Source organism: Triplophysa dalaica, chromosome 4 (genome assembly GCF_015846415.1).
Source record: "Triplophysa dalaica isolate WHDGS20190420 chromosome 4, ASM1584641v1, whole genome shotgun sequence".
NCBI lineage: Eukaryota > Metazoa > Chordata > Actinopteri > Cypriniformes > Nemacheilidae > Triplophysa > Triplophysa dalaica.
Window position 1 is genome coordinate 10,789,997 of NC_079545.1, and position 17,086 is coordinate 10,807,082.

Sequence of the window (17,086 nt, forward strand, 5' to 3'; positions counted from 1 at the left end):
AGATTAGACCTAACATTTTTTCTTTTCTGTTAACTACTAAATAAACAGTAGTCTAGCAGGATAGGTTTTCTTTTTTTTGGAAATAAGCTAAATCTTTCACCATTCTATGGCCTTTGTTATACTTCACACTAAACCTAATTTTAAAGGACTGTTGCTTGTTGTAGTAGGTTGTGGCTTGGAAAGGTCTATATTGTTTTTTTTAATGGCAGAGACCTGAGCTGTGCACAGTAGGTGCTTTAATATTTTTGAAGCGAATAAAGGGACTCATGTTCTGAAATGAAAAGGCGTTTAGGTCAAAATGTGTAGTAAAAGCTTTATTGAACCAAAAAGAAAACCCACCATTTCAATCTGGTCCACTCCCGTCCATGATCTCATGTGCATTGCTTATACAGACAAGGTTGATACTTTAGCTTTATTTGGGACAATCTCCAAAAACAGATTAAATATCTGCCTTAACGATAGTGTTTATTCATAAAAGTGCTGTTTTAAAGCAGTATCACGTATCAATCTTCAGAGGTCTTTACTCATCAGGAAATCTGCAATATCTAAGAAGAGAAAGGGAAATTTAAACCGAGGTAATCTGGATTCCTGTAGGATAAATCCACAGCCCTCACTGATCCATTTGTCCTGTTCAGGATATGGAGATGGGATTTTAGTGCTGACAATTTCCAGAATCCACTTAGACAATGTAACCATTGTCAGATATGTCTAGCAGGGTGGATGGGTGTACGGGTAGGCTGAAGTTGCAGATTACACGCGAGAGTTTAAGATAATCTTGTTATTTATTCAACAGACTGCTAATTAATTTTGCATGTACCTTCAATAATTCACGTCCTATATTTCTGCAGCCTTCTTCATGTAAACTGAATAATTCATTCGGGCAGACTTTGAGTGTCTGTGATAAATGTTCGTTGCTATTTCAATAATGTTCAAAATGTCCTGGCTCTGTGGCTCACACACGAGGTCACTGAAACATGCGTTTAATCAACATTGCTGTTCTTATTCCTGTTCTCAGGAGTGATAGAGTAGACCATTTTTATTAATGGAATAAGGCACACACTGTTGAAATAGCCATTCATTTTTGTTTTGCAGAAAGTCTACTGATATTCATTAAAATTGAATTAAAAGTTGAACGTAGACCTTCGAATTTGGCACGAAGTTGCTTGGTGCAAAATCTTTATATTTCTGACATTTGATATGGGGATAACCAAACATAAATTGGCATTAATCTGATATCCATTTTACATAATCAATTTAACTTAGATGTTAAAATGTGTTTGTTTAAGGGGAAAATTTTTAAAGGAAAAGGATTCACATTTTCTGAATTTTGTCATACACACGCAAAGCTCGTTTGTAGGTGCTGTAGGCCAGAGTGTACTTCCCACTCAAATCTACCTCAGGTTTAAGCACAATCTCATTGAAAACTTGTTTGTTTTGAGGGCTGAAGATTCGAAATGGAATGATGATTTTCCTCATTCTGGAAAAGCGATTTGTTTCATATTTTCACAGTCGATTGAAAGCCAGTGATGAGAAAGTCATTGAAAGTGATTACTTTAGGATCTCGCACCATGTCTACACCAGACGCAGCATGTTGGCACAACAAATTAGAAAAGGTATTCTTCTGTGTTATTTTGAGTATTTGTCTACACCAGGTGTGATGCGTAATGACCAACAATTGATTAATTTCAATTATCCTAGACAGCAACGAGATTAAGTGGAAAGAAAAAGAGGAGAAGGGATCTCAACAATTTGTCATCAAGATTTTAAAGTTTGAGATTTGAATATAAGCCTTTCGGTTACATTTACCCAGATCATTTGTATTTTTGACCCAACACTGGGTTAAAACAACCCAGCATAAGTTAATTTACAACCCATGGGTTTGGGTTCGTCGCTTTTAAACCCATCGCTGGGTTGAAAATAACCCAGAATATTTTAGAGTTTATAAACTAATTTCTCATCATATTGAGATCACCTGATCTCAAGGGAACTCGTTTACGAGTAAGCCAAAAATAGCTTTAGGAAACTGTGAGATTGTGTTGTATTCTACCAAAACCAAGTTATCCGAACTGCAGTCAAAGTTGTTACCTCTTACCTTTAACTGCTTGTGTGTAACCTGGTCAATTGAGTTCTCGGGCAATTCCAGCCTAAACGAAACATCTGCAGACACATCCATTCTTTTGCTACTCTGGAAAAGGAAGATTTCCATTCAAACAAGTTTAGAGGTGATGCAATTTCACATGCCTGAGCAGCAGCCTGCAGAGCCACAGTATTCTGCGTGATTAGCCAACACGAGCTGGCAGTGAAAGGTCTCTGTCTGGCCCAGCATGAATAATAACGATTGAAGCAGACCAGAGAGGCCCCAGCACTGCCCCGCAGGTTGGGTTCAATATTTTCCAACCAGTAAAAGTGCAGGAGAATGATCAGAACCAGCACATAGGGCCTCGAGTCCAACAGCCTGGAGCAACAACCTCTAATACCCCCCCACCCACCAAACTATGATGTTATTCAGAATGTGCTGTGATTCGAAACATAATAGTGGATTTCTGTTAATCCACCTCTGCCCTCATATTACCGGGTTACCTCAATTCAATAGGGTCATCATCCAGAAAGAGGCTTTTAGTTTAAAGGTCTGATCAGCATTAATCATTTCCTTACTATGTTTAGGTCTGAAGACAGTAGATTCTGAAAAACAGTAGATTTCCCTGAAAGGGGTCGAATGACAAAACTAATTTTATCATTTGTTTTAGATGTAAGGCAATGTGTATACACACGATTTAAGGTTCAAAAACGCTGTTTTTTTTCAAAATACCGTGCATGTTTGTCTCTCCTCTTTGCTCCCGCCTCTCCGAAACATGCAGATTTTATACAAAGCTCATCGCTCTGAAAAGCGTGGTGTGCTATAATTGGCCACTTAACCAGTGAATACAGTGATTGGTCGAATACTGAAAGCGTGTGACAGAATTACCATACTTGGAACATCAGGTTCCATAGAAATTGTACTGACAGGTGTGCCCACCTCACTTGCATATACATTTGGGTGATCTTAGTCAACTCATACCACGAACTGACGTGAATTTGTTGGGGTGTGGTTACACAAGGCTTTTCAGGCAGGTCTGGGTGAGCATTCGCTTTTAGATAGAATGCATCTTTTGTTTAGATTCTTTTTTTTTTTTTCTCTAATACATGCATGGGCAACTTATAACACACCAAAGACACAGAAAAACACATATTCACCTGATATGACCCCTTTAAGGTTCTCAACTAAAAGTATAGGAAAAAGAAAGAAAAATGGAAAAAGTGGAAACTCATAAAATCCTTTACTGTTTAATTGATTATATCAAGACACCCAACTAAGTAAGGAATAATTGATGATAGGCTTTGTGTCGTGGCCGCATTACCAGCTCAGGGTGTGCATTAACTTTTGAATAATTGAACGTACCGGAGTCAATTAATCCGCTTATACCACGGTTACCACACCACAGGACATTGTTAAAATGTTTCATTTCAACGTTTGTCATGTTGTCGTCTTTAAAATGCTGTTGATGGTAGGACTCCTTTCTTGCACATCTCATTTCAAGTGTCCGTTAGAGCGAGCTGACTCGGAAGCTTGAGCCACTGCTATGTGGTATGTGTGTGAGAGAGCTCGGGAGACCGCGCACACACCTGCGTGTTTCAGTAATGTGACAGAAAAGCCTGTGATCATTTATTTATTCCTCGGATTGTTTCTACCAGTAGCAGTAAAAAAATCAAGCAAACTTTTGAATGAGTAGGTCTATCAAATGATATTTGTTATCTGTTATAAGCAGCATGTAGAGGAAAACAAACAAATATACTACCAGGGTGTCACAGTTGTTCTCTGTTTTGGTTTGTGTTTGCCTTCTGTGTCTGATGTCTTTATAAGTAAATTAGTCCCTCACCTGATTCTGTTTCCCTTGATTGCGTTTCCCCATGTATTTAAGCCCTGTGTGTTCCTCAGTTCCTTGTCTGGTATTGTTAAGGTTATGTGTTTGTTGTTCAACATTTCCATTAAACGTTACCTGTTATATTCTACTCGATTGTCGTTAGAATTATCTACTATACATACGCTACACGTAACACTGGGTTTATTAATGCATTTTATTTATTCAATTTCAGTATATGAATATGATACATGCTTTGTTCATTGAAACGAATCTGCACATGTTTCCATTAGCAGTAAAGTTTGACATTATAAATGTCAGATCAACAGCAGGGTGTTGTGTGAGGTGATGGCTTGTAGGCTACATTAACATTTTCTCTAAATTAGGCGAAGCTTTATTCAGTACAAGGGCATGGATACAGCTTATGAAGTATGAGTTCTCTGTATTCCACTTTGAGTCTGGTGTCTGTGGACGAGATATGGCTTCAGTCTTCAGATAAGGATAAGATCATTCTGAGATCTGAGGGGGTAAATTTGCATTTAGGCCTATTTCATTGAGTTGGCAGGGGAATGGTTAGCATGTGGAATATCAACGCAGAAATGAAGGCGCCTTTGTCAAAATAGACAGATAGGATGGGTGGATAAAAACAGAAGTGACACGATAGCCTGGTTGGACGAAATACAGTTAAAAGAAAAAGTATGTGAACCCTTTGGGCTTACTTGGATTTCTTCATAAATTGGTCATAAAATGTGTTCTGATCTTCATCTAAGTCACAACAATAGAGAAACACAGTCTGCTTAAACTAATAGCGCACAAACATTATACGTTTTCGTGTTTTTATTGAATACAACATGTAGACATTCATAGTGCAGGGTGGAAAAAGTATGTGAACCTTTGGGTTTAATAACTGGTTGACCCTCCTTTGGCAGCAATAACCTCAACCAAACGTTTCCTATAGTTGCAGATCAGACCTGCACAACGGTCAGGAGAAATTTTGGACCATTCCTCTTTACAAAAGTGTTTCAGTTCAGCAATATTCTTGGGATGTCTGGTGTGAATCGCTCTCTTGAGGTCATGCCACAGCATCTCAATCGGGTTGAGGTCAGGACTCTGACTGGGCCACTCCAGAAGGCATATTTTCTTCTGTTGAAGCCATTCTGTTGTTGATTTACTACTATGCTTTGGGTCGTTGTCCTGTTGCATCGTCCATCCTCTGTTAAGCTTCAGTTGGCGGGCAGATGGTCTTAAGTTTTCCTGCAAAATGTCTTGATAAACTTTGGAATTCATTTTTCCATCGATAACAGTAATCCGTCCAGGGCCTGAGGCAGCAAAGCAGCCCCAAACCATGATGCCCCCTCCACCATATTTCACAGTTGGGATGAGGTTTTGATGTTGGTGTGCTGTGCCTTTTGTTCTCCACACATAGCGTTGAAAACTCAATTTTGGTTTCATCTGTCCACAGAATGTTTTGCCAGTACTGCTGTGGAACATCCAGGTGCTCTTTTGCAAACTTCAAATGTGCTGCAATGTTTTTTTGGACAGCAGTGGCTTCCTCCGTGGTGTCCTCCCATGAAGTCCATTCTTGTTTAATGTTTTCCTTATTGTAGATTTGTCAACAAAAATGTTAGCATGTGCCAGAGATTTCTGTAAGTGTTTAGCTGACACTCTAGGATTCTTCTTCACCTCATTGAGCATTCTGCGCTGTGCTCTTGCAGTCATCTTTACAGGACGACCACGCCTAGGGAGTGTACCAACAGTGCTGAACTTTCTCCATTTGTAGATAATCTGTTTTACCGTGGACACATGGACATCAAGGCTTTTAGATATACTTTTGTAGCCCTTTCCAGTCAACAATTCTTGATCGTAGGTCTTCTGAGAACTCTTTTGTGCGAGGCATGGTTCACATCAGACAACGCTTCTTCAGAACAGCAAACTCAAAACTGGTGTGTTTTTTATTGGACAGGCCAGCTTTAATCAACACATCCAATCTCATCACATTGATTGGACCCCAGGTTGGCTGACTCCTGGCTCCAATTAGCTCTTGGAGAAGTCATTAGGGTTCCACATACTTTTTCCACCCTGCACTATGAATGTTTACATGTCGTGTTCAAATAAAACATGAAACTTATAATGTTTGTGCGCTATTAGTTTAAGCAGACTGTGTTTCTCTATTGTTGTGACTTAGATGAAGATCAGAACACATTTTATGACCAATTTATGAAGAAATCCAAGTAAGCCCAAAGGGTTCACATACTTTTTCTTTCAACTATATAATAGAATGGACCAAATCGAGACTTTCATAATGTGGCAAACTTAGAGTAGTTCACTTTCAAAATAAATGTTCATGATCAATTATTCACCCCAATGTCTTCCAAGATGTTTATGTATTTGTTTCTTTAATCGAAAAGAAAGAAGTTTTTGATGAAAACATTCCAGGATTTTTCTCCATATTGGCCTTCGATGGACTCCAAATAGTTGAAGGTAAAAATGACAGTTTCAGTGCAGCTTCAAAGGGCTAACGATACCAGACGATGAATAAGGTTCTTATCTAGAGAAACCATCAGTCTGTTCTGCGAGGCGCGTACATGACTTCAGGTTATACGTAATTGAACAATAATACTTTTGAAATATTCCACTCTGGTTTCAGGAAATCCGAGTCTTTAGAGTATTAAATGACATTCTGGTACTTGTGGATTTGTGAATAATTTAAGTGCTTTTAGATCTGAGCGCAGCTTTCGACACAGTTTATCATAGTATTCTTATATCACGGCTTGAGAAATATGTGGGCATCCAATGAAGTGCTTTAAGCTGGTTCAGATCTTATCTCAGCAATAGAACATTTTCAGTGGGCATTGGCCATGCTGTCTCATCTGTAGCCCCTCTAACCTCAGGAGTTCCTCAGGGTTCCATTTTAGCTCCCTCAATGTTTTCACTTTTCACTTTGCTACCATGAGGGTATCTTTTCATTTTTATGCGGATGACACTCAAATCTTTTTCGCTTAAAACACAATGACAAGAATGGTATAGAAACATTGCTTGCATGCTTAGCAGATGTCAAATAATTTTCTGCATTTAAATGATGGGAAACTGAAGCAATTGTCTTTGGAACCTCTGTGGGTACAGGAAAACAGAATGTCAAATGTGGACTATAAAATTCTTACACCAAACCTAAGGTGAAAAATTTGGGAGTTATCTTTGATTCCTCCCTTAAATTTTATCACCAGATTAACTCAGTAGTCAAATCATGCTTTTTCCATCTCAAAACGTCTGTCCAATCAAAAAAGTTGGATCTTTTTACGACTTGGAAAAAGGTATACATGGATTATGGCAACTCCCTGTATGTTGGAGTGTCAAAATCCTCCCTGTCAAGACTTCAAATGGTCCAGAATAAAGCAGCCAGATTGTTAACAAGGGTTCGAAAACGAGATTACATTATCCTGATTTTAACGTCTTTAAACTGGTTGCCAGTGAAATACAGAATTGAATTTAAATTATTACTGTTTGTTTTTAAGTCTATGAAAGGTCTGTTTCCCTCATACTTGTCATATCTTGTAATCTTGAATAGGCCTGCTTGATGTCTATGATCCTCAAATAGCATCACTCCATCTGAGATCAAGATTGAAACAGAGAGGTGACCATGCATTTGCAGTGGCAGGTCCTAGGTTATGGAACAATCTGCCGATATCTGTGTGATCTGCTTCCTCTGTTCATGATTTTAAATCTAAGTTAGTCGTATTTACTTAGCCGTGCCTTTAATACACTATAAGTCTAAATTGTATCTAATATCTATAACTGTAATGTTTTTACTTTGTAGCCTCCTATGCTTGTATGTTCTTTTTCTCCCTTCATTTTAATTGTTTCCTTTGTACAGCACAGTGGTCAACCTTTGGTGTGTTTATTTGTGCTTTATAAGTAAATAAATGAAACGAAAATTAAAGTCACCTATATGGAGAAAAATCCTGGAATGTTTTTCTTTTCTTTTCGACTAAAGAAACAAATACATAAACATCTTGGATGACATAGGGGCGAGTCATGAAAATGTATTTTTAAAGGGGTCATTTGACGCGGCTAAAACGAATATTATTGTTTGCCTTAGATGTAATACAATGTGTATACACGATTTAAGGTTAAAAAACGTTGTATTTTCCACATACCGTGCATGTTTGTATCTCATCTTTGCTCCGCCTCTCTGAAACGCTCTGATATTTTACAAAGCTCATCGCTCTGAAAAGCGAGGTGTGCTATGATTTGCCAGTTTACTAGTGCTTAGTGATTGGTCGAATACTGCACGGAAATGTAACGCCTCTTACCATATTCGGAACATCAGGCTGTGCCGGCGAAGGTACAATGAGATTTACAAGACCGCCCACCTTACTTGCGTTTAGATTTGGGCGGTTTTAGTCAAATCGTGTTACAAACTGACGTAGATTCCCCGGGGCGTGGTTACACGAGACGTTTCAGTCAGGTCTTGGTGAGCATTCGCTTCTAGATACAATACATATTTGTTCCGACAATAACATTTTTGCAATTTTACGTGTCTAATAAATGCATGGCCAGTTTAGAACACACCAAAGAAAAACACGTATTTCCGGCGAATCACCCCTTCAAAGTGAATTACTCCTTTAAACTGCATCGGCCAGCCTTCATTACAAAAAATGTGTGTTCGGTGAAAGGAAAATCTCAATAAAAAAACTTGTGAGTGGGAACTTCATAAACCTGATCTCTAAAGAATGGGACGTCTTCTTAATAAAAAGGCAGACACTGAGTCACTCATGGCCATGGCTTAAATAAAACATCCCAAACTCTAAATATGATCATTACTTATAGTGATGCTCGCATTAGCTTTACTTTTCATCTGTGTGTATTTTTTCTTTTATCAGTGGACCAAAAAACGTTGTAATTGATGCAAAAAACTCTTATTCCCATGCACATCGCTCTTCTTGGTAGAACGTACTGTTCCAGGGATCGTTTCGTTATGTTTGATTTTCTAATAATGTGTGTCGTGCTGTGGTGGCTGTATGAGAACTGTAGGCAGTGCTGTCGGGCTGCGTGCAGGGCGAGCTGACGTACGGCTGCTGCTGTTGCTGTGAACCGCAGGGATGTCAGACGCGCGCGTTTACGCAAGGACGTGAGAGCAGACAGACAGGTCTCCCGACAGCATCAAAAACAGGACAGTGACACTTCCATTCTGACCCGATTCAGTGCCTGAGAGGAAGAGGAGTCAAATAGCGGGTAATATGTGTCCTGTGAGCGAGGCAGCGCGTGCGAATTCTGCGGCAGCTGTGAATGCGGACTGATCGGGAATAACGTAGACTGGAAAAGTCAGCCGGGCATGAAAAACAGGCTGATCAGTGAGCAAATGAACAACTTGACGACCGTTTGCATACGTACACACAGTGCGGAATCTCCGGGTTCTTTCAATGAAATACAGTGGATGGGAAGAGAGGCGCAGAGTGTTTTGATGTGAATCGAGACTCGTTGATTCGGTTTAAGTGATTCTGCAGTTTCTGCCAGGAGATCTTACATCAGGTAAGCAGTCAATATTGAGTCAGTCAGACAGTTTCTGATGCAAATAACGTATGTCGTGATTCTTAAAAGACGTTTTTGGGCCAAAATAAAATTCAATGTGTTTGTACGGAGTTCACGTGCCATCTGCAGTGTTTCATGTGTTTATAGCACTTAAAAATATCAAGATTTTTAAAAGGGACATACAAAATCTGTGACAACATGTGAAAATGTTTCTATTATACGTTTTATTTATTGCAAATTTGACTATCAGCATAAATGAAATAAATAAAAGCTTAATAAAACAATTATCATGAATTGATATAAAGGCCTAATGTTCTTCAGCGGATCCCGTTTTGCTGTGGTAACATTAGCAACATCCCCCCATTTTTTTGTCTTCATTGTGCATCATGTCGTTTGGTTTTAAATATTAGAATATCTTATTTCTAAAACCTTATTTGCTCATTGGATTTTGTCAATGTGGTCTCAAACTTTTGGATCACATCGTATATGTACTATAAAAGAGTTCATATGTTGCTACCACTTTTTAATCACATTTGAATAATCTGTTGTTCACTGTCATTGCCATTACTTCTTTGAACTTGTACATCATTTTCTAAGAGGTGTGTTTTATCTATCACACATTTAAGAATTTAAAGAATATGAAAAAGTTAGATTAATTATACAACCATCAGCGACTATCAGCATCTTTCAAACTCAAAGTAAAAATGATGACACTCATTCAGTTGCTCTAATGTGGTTATATAAACAAGACATGTAATGACTGAATATAAATCTGTGTTTCTGAAACAGGATCAGTGTTTTGACAGCAGTGCTCCATAGTGTGATGTCTGTTTTCTTTAAGGGTCTTTATCATCAGGCAACGAATTCTTAAAGGTTAGGAATGTTCAGGAAGAGCAATTGGACTCTTTGTGTCTTGTGAACACAACATTGGTATTAATATCCACAGAACTCAAGACTGTTCACATAACCGAAAGACTCATTCATTACAAAGGTGCTGAACAGCTTAACTTGCATCAATAATGTTTATTAATTAGCTTTAAAGTACTAAACCAATAATGTTGTTCTTTTGCTTGTATCTGTCCACATTGCCAGAATTTAGAGCATGGAGCATTGAAATTGTTTTAACTCATCGCTCATTTTCAAAGTGGTCCATTTGAAATGTAAGATGTTTTTGAAAAGGCTTTCTCCCCTAGCCTTCCCCACATCCTAAGTGCTAAAACATCTATAATGAAATTGAGCTCTCTGTTAATGTGTCATCTCTGGAATGACTGTAGTCTAAAGATTTCTTTCTTATGTTTGAAAGAAAGGCCAGACCAAACTAGCAAATGTAAAACCGATAATAGATAATAAATGACGACATGAATAATCAAACACAGGGTTTTTCCTGTATAGAGAAAAAATACAATTTCTTGTAAAGGTTTCTTAAATGAACGTGTTGTATATGTTTTTACTGTGAAGTTGGCTCGTTGAATCAGCGTTATACTGTACACAGCGAGTACGCCATTATGAACGCACATTGGGATCAGAACGACTCGCAAACAAATGACTCCTTTGAACCGATTCGTTGAAACAGAAGCTGTGTCCCAAATGACATAGTACACAAAGCACTTAAACTATGCACTCAACCATCTATTATATGAATTTCAGAAGAGCAGTATTGTCCAAAATGGAATACTAAATGGTTTTATACTAACCGGAAGTATGTCGGTTTCCCAGACGAGGTTCAATGACGTCACTCTTATGCCAGAATGCATGTGAATAAAAATATACTTGTGCATTGTTCATTTAATGTAGTTTTCATAATTTTTGCCCAGCATTACTTTAGTAATCATCAGATTGAAGCGTTATCACTCTGTAGGAGAGTTTTGATTGAGCAGCGCATGATAGCCCCACCTCCCTTCCGCCATGCAGTTTACGTAAGCGAAACCGTTGATTGCGTGAAATGTCCACAGTTCCACACACTTCATATTTTCGGTCGAAAAAGTGCATCATCCGGGTACTTACAGTGCACTTCTTTTTTGAGGATTTTCAACGTGAATGCACTACTCACACTATATACACTACAAAATGGGGTAGAATAATGCATAAGTGAAGAACGTAGGATGTGAATTTAGTAAAACTGGTTTATTATCAAGTTGAAGTTGGTTGAAAAGGATAAAAATCTTATATTAAACATGTCAACTTTTCTGTTCGGGTGAATAAATGTAATGTTTTATATAGGCCTAACTTATCATTAGTTGTCATTTTCATAAACATTTTTGAACTTTTATTTAAGTGCTTTGTTAAGCCACTTATAGGGACTGTGGGTTGCAAAACCTCAGCCTCATTTTGAGCCAGGAAAAACCCTGCAAACAGCTTGGGGGGATTTTAGTTTAGTGAATGAACACATCAGTGCCTTATTGGCACATTTGAACTCATTTCATTTTTAATTCCATGCTGGAATATTAGTCTTTATTATTGGTTTTGCTCTGTTGAGTTAGTCTGTTTGTTTGATACAGACTCTGCACTGGGCTGGGTGTTTTTATCTAATCAACGGCGTGAGATTAATTAATCTGTGTATCTGCGCGATACATGACTCAGATGATCAAAGGGTATGTTCCATGTGACTTGTTATCGGACACACAACGCTAGATTTATTGGAAGCTGCAGCACATTTGTGATGTCAGATTTACAAACCGTATGAACTTTTTGGGTTTCAAACTAGAGCTCATATTTACATGATAAGATATATTGACATAGATAATTTAGTTGCTTTTTTATAAGAATTGTTACAGTGAATATTATATATGACAGAGATCATTTTTGTTAAATTTGCTCTTAGCTTGTGCAGTTATATTGCAGTTTGTAATCATTTATATTCAATTTATTTATATAGCGCTTTTTACCATGTGCATTGTTCCGAAGCAGCTTTAGCTGAAAGGTAATACACAGCACCAGGGTTGCCAGGTCCACGAAATATTTTTTCCCTCTGTCAAATCAAAATTTACAACTGCCTAAAGATGTTTCTATTGCCATATTTTTTATCTGAATGGTTTCCTATGTATTGTATATATTGTTTTGTTCTATTGAACACAAAATAAGTTTTGGGATATTTAGGAAAGCAAACAATTCTGGGTCACGTTTGACTACCATTTATTTTTTCCTGCTGGTAGTCAATGATGCCAAAGAATTTGCAGCAGCTAACATTCTAGCAAATATCGTTGTGTTCAACCGATCAAATACATTTATACAGGTTTAGAAACAAGTAGTTTCATAACAGAATTTTCATTTTTGGGTGCAGTGTCACTTTAAAAATATCCCACGTGCACGTAAATGGACGAGAAACATGTTTTCTCTTCGTAAGACATGCAGAAACTTGGTTAAGAAATAAACATGGATACATTTATTGCGTAATGTATAATCTGTACAAGCACGTCAATGATTTAGTTGTTCTAGACTACCTAGCGCTGAACAAACGTGATATTTGGCAGCCGGAAGAATCAAGTGTTGTACACTCACGAGTGATTTCTTTCATTGTGCAACGTGACATTCACCTGACGAAACATTGGTTAAAACATAATTCGGATGTAGCCTACTGTGTCTAATACCACCGCGTCCCTCCATGTACTGTAGCCTGCCTGTCAGACTCGTTCTCCACACTTTTAAGACCGGGCCGGTCCTTTAGTTGGCACGTATTCATTCGGAGTGTGAATATACATTAAGAAACTCATCAATAAACATTTATCCTTAGAATATAAATAAACATTTTGGCGGCCGCGGAACATTATGAAAGTAGCCCATAATTTTTCCCGCAATTGCATTCTCAAAATAGCCCAATTGTGCGGGAAAACCGCGTACCTGGCAACACTGCACAGCACAGTGCATAGTGTTTATAGACCAAGCAAGATCATTCTAATAGATAATACTTAATAAATAATTAAATAAATAAATGAATAAATGCAGTGTCCCGGTGAGCAAGCCGACATTGCCCTGCTGTGGCGAGGAACCCAAACTCCAATGATGAATAAATAAACCGCGGGAGAAACCAGGCTCAACCTTGTTAGCACTGAAGTGATTTTCATAAAAGCTCCCATGAAAGATCTGTTCTGAAAGTTGCAAGTAAGGTGAGAATCTAAACTGGAGTTCAGCAATCGAATAAAGTAAATCAATCAACTATTTCCCTGGGGGTTGTGACTGTTCAGTGCACATTAGATGTCACATTGAACATTATCCATGTGTCCGGGGCCAAATGTGGAACAAGCAGAGTTTGTCTCAGCAATTGACAAATGTAAATCCAATTTATTTATAATGTTATATAAACAATTATTATTCTATAACAATAGAAATGTTTTGATAACATAGCTAACGTCAAGAATTCACAATAACAATATTATCACAACATTTACTGAATTAAAAAGAACAAAAAAATTATTCCATCAGTGAAGTTTATGTTATCTTTGGACAATGAATCACACTTAAATTCAAGTTTATGGAGCCAGAGAGAGAGTTTGCAACCATTGTGACTCTTAAGGCAAAACTTTGATTTTGGTGCTGAACAGTTTACGATATTACGATATGTGTAGAATTGGCATGATATTGATATTAATATCACGGTTCTTGAAAATATGTCGACCACCCTAATGGCATTGTGCATGTAGACATATTCACGATCCAGGGTTTAGACTGGTTCTAACACAAGCGTTTAAGGCAGCTGCGTGCACACAACAAATCTATCCTGTAGGTTAAAAGACAGACACGGTTTCAGCATTATGTGTGCCTGTTTACATATGTATTTATATACATCAGATTATAAATAGACTGTACGTATACGCAATCGATAAGTAAATGCTTTGAGATGCCCATATTGCATTATACACAGGCAGTTTTAAGATTTCTTCATGTGTTCATGTGAATATTCACTAACGTGGAGTGATGTTTTGAGAGGTTCAGTAAAATATCAGCTGTGTAAAATTTCAACACTCCCTTTCAATTCCCGAGTTTGCTTTCAAACAGCAAGTCTCTGGGCAGCATTAAAAAGATATTAAAATATGTCTTTTGATCGTCGGCTGGGTTTCTCCTTGATTTACCCTTTATTGCTTTCTCTGGACTACATTCATGTGCTTAATTATCCTCTTATCAGCGACAGCAAGTGTATGAGTTGAAGACATACTGTCTATCTCTGAACTCTCTCCTGACCTTGGCAGAGCTGGAGTTGATTGCATGTCTGCAGATGTGTGTCTCGGCCTGCATATAAATGTGCAGGTCTTGGAGGAGGTCTTGTGAGATTTTCTGGCTTGAAAACCAACTAAACAGCCTCGTGTCGACTAAATGTGTGTTTTGTTGTACCTTCAAAGATCGAGGGAGGGGCATTACATTCATTTAAATCTATATTTTTCAGCTTTATGAGAGCCCAGTGTGTAATATCTTTCTTTGATCACCCCCATCTTACGCTTGACCCTTCGCTGACTCACAGCATTTGGGTGAGAGATGAATTCAGTGCTGAGGAAGATCAGAGTAAGCTCTTTGAGTTGGTCTTAACCTCAGTAAGTAATGTTTTAGTAAAGATGGCTGGGCTGTCAAAGCTTGTGTAGTCATGACTACGTAAGCGTAATATCTGCTGTTAATACTTGGCACAGAGAATGGGCTTTAAGTAAAGTGGAAGACTGACACTTTAGCTGTACGTTGAATTGAAGCTGTAACATTTTTCGATGGTGAAACACCTTTTGCTAACCCAGTTTAAAAAAGACAGACTCTGTGAAATTGGAAATGGGTTACAGGTCCAATGTGTAATTTTTTAGAGGATCTATAACTTCAGACCTTACATAGTGAAGCGTTATGTTTTTTTTACCTTAAAGTGAGCTTTTTCGTTCTACATACACCGTCGGTCCCCTTACATGGAATTCACCATGTTGTTTCTAAAGTAGCCCTTAATGGACAAATTAGTCTACAGAGTGCGTTTTTTTAATATGATATCACCTTAATCCTGTGTTTGCCACCATAGTGCTTCGAAGGGAGGGGGGAGTGATCCCTTGGTTGCAATTCGCATCCTCATCACTAGATCTTGCCAAATTTCATACAATGAACCTTCTATGAAAACATTTTACCCAAAACCACACAACAAAAAGCATTTCATAAAATTGTATATGAAAGCAGTAGTTTATTATAGATCTCGCTCCCTCGCTCTACTCCCAAACTTTTCAGATCAAGTACCACCTATAATAAAATTAGTTGTTCCAAGTACCATCTAATGACCTCCATAGAAAATCACATGAATAAACACTCAAATTAATAGTAGAGCTCCTCCAATTCTAATGTAATACAAAAACATTTTTATTTATTTAATATTTTCAAATGGACTTGCAGAAAGACTACAAACCTATATTAAAGACAGAAAATGTGAAAAGATTATTTAACACGGGAGATAAATAAATAAAATATACTAACAGTACACGTAAACATCAAGAGAACACTTGTATACAACAAATAGAGAATCACACTTTACTGCAGCGCCTTCATTGATTTAAAGGCGTAGTTTTTGTTTTACAGCGGCCACTAGCGTTTTATTATGGATTAGCAACGAATCGCTCAGTCCAAACGTGACGATGTCCTCCATAGTACAAAAAGATGTCGTTCTCATGTTGACGCAGGGTCGAGATCATGTGGGCATTAGAAAGACTTAAGAAAGAAGTGACTTATTTATTACATAAAATAAAAGGTCTGTGGATTTTAAGTATAAAAGTTAGGCAGGAGCTAGGACCTGCACTAATATTATGAAGTCTTTCCAGCAGAGACGCATTAGGACCAACGGTACCAAGGCTTTTAGCAGAGAAACTCATATATATCTAAGGAGATACTGTCCAGCAGAGAGTCCTTGGAGAAAAATATAATTTTGAAAAAACCCTTGAGGAGTAAACTTACTTATGTAAATTTACATTAAATCCACGGGTCACATGCATTCCGAAACATAGAGTATGATCCGTACGGATCTCTCGTGATCCATTTCACACTATACAGCAGGGGAGAGGGAGAGGAAACGCGCGTTGTAGAGTTGTTTGTCCGTTTATGGCTGCTGTACAAAACATGCCGGCGAATTCAATGTATGTAGGGCCGCTCTGTATGTAGATATAAACAGCTTATTCTAAGGTATTATAAAGAAAACGATTCATATCTTTCTACACCTCTGAAGAAATAGTTGTGTATATTATATTACATTTCTGTCAATAGATCCTCCTAAAAACCCAGTATTGTATTTAACATTAAATAGATGCAGAAGCGTGTTGAATTATCGCTTTACAGCATTAACAACAGCTTTAAACAGCGGTTCAGAAATACACAAGAAACTTAATATACACGCAGCTCATCAAAAGAGAGAGAGTAAGAGACTCACAAGCGTCTGCTCCCGCTCTGTGTTTCAGCTGCCTGTCACGCGGCTGAGCTTCATCGGCCAATGATAAATAAACGATCATTCATACAACTATAATAAAATTTCACATAGGCTGAGATGTATTCCGTATTTATCTATCATGTATTAAACACTTAAAAGTGTATTTAAAATACAAAATGTTAATTAATATATAGAGTGTTAAATTTTCTGTCGTGGTACGTACCACCAGGGGTCAAGTACTGAGAACCACTGCTCTACACTCATAAAGAAACAGTTAATCTGTTGATCTTTTTTT

General features: G+C 37.8%; 1 protein-coding gene across 1 annotated transcript in view; it reads left to right on the forward strand.

The window, feature by feature from the left end:
- Positions 1–8,987: 8,987 nt before the first annotated feature.
- Positions 8,988–17,086, forward strand: part of wscd2 (WSC domain containing 2) — a 43,918-nt gene continuing 35,819 nt past the window's right edge. The window contains exon 1 of the mRNA XM_056746982.1: positions 8,988–9,428. The gene's annotated coding sequence lies outside the window, so the exon portion shown is untranslated. The remainder of the gene's footprint in view (positions 9,429–17,086) is intronic.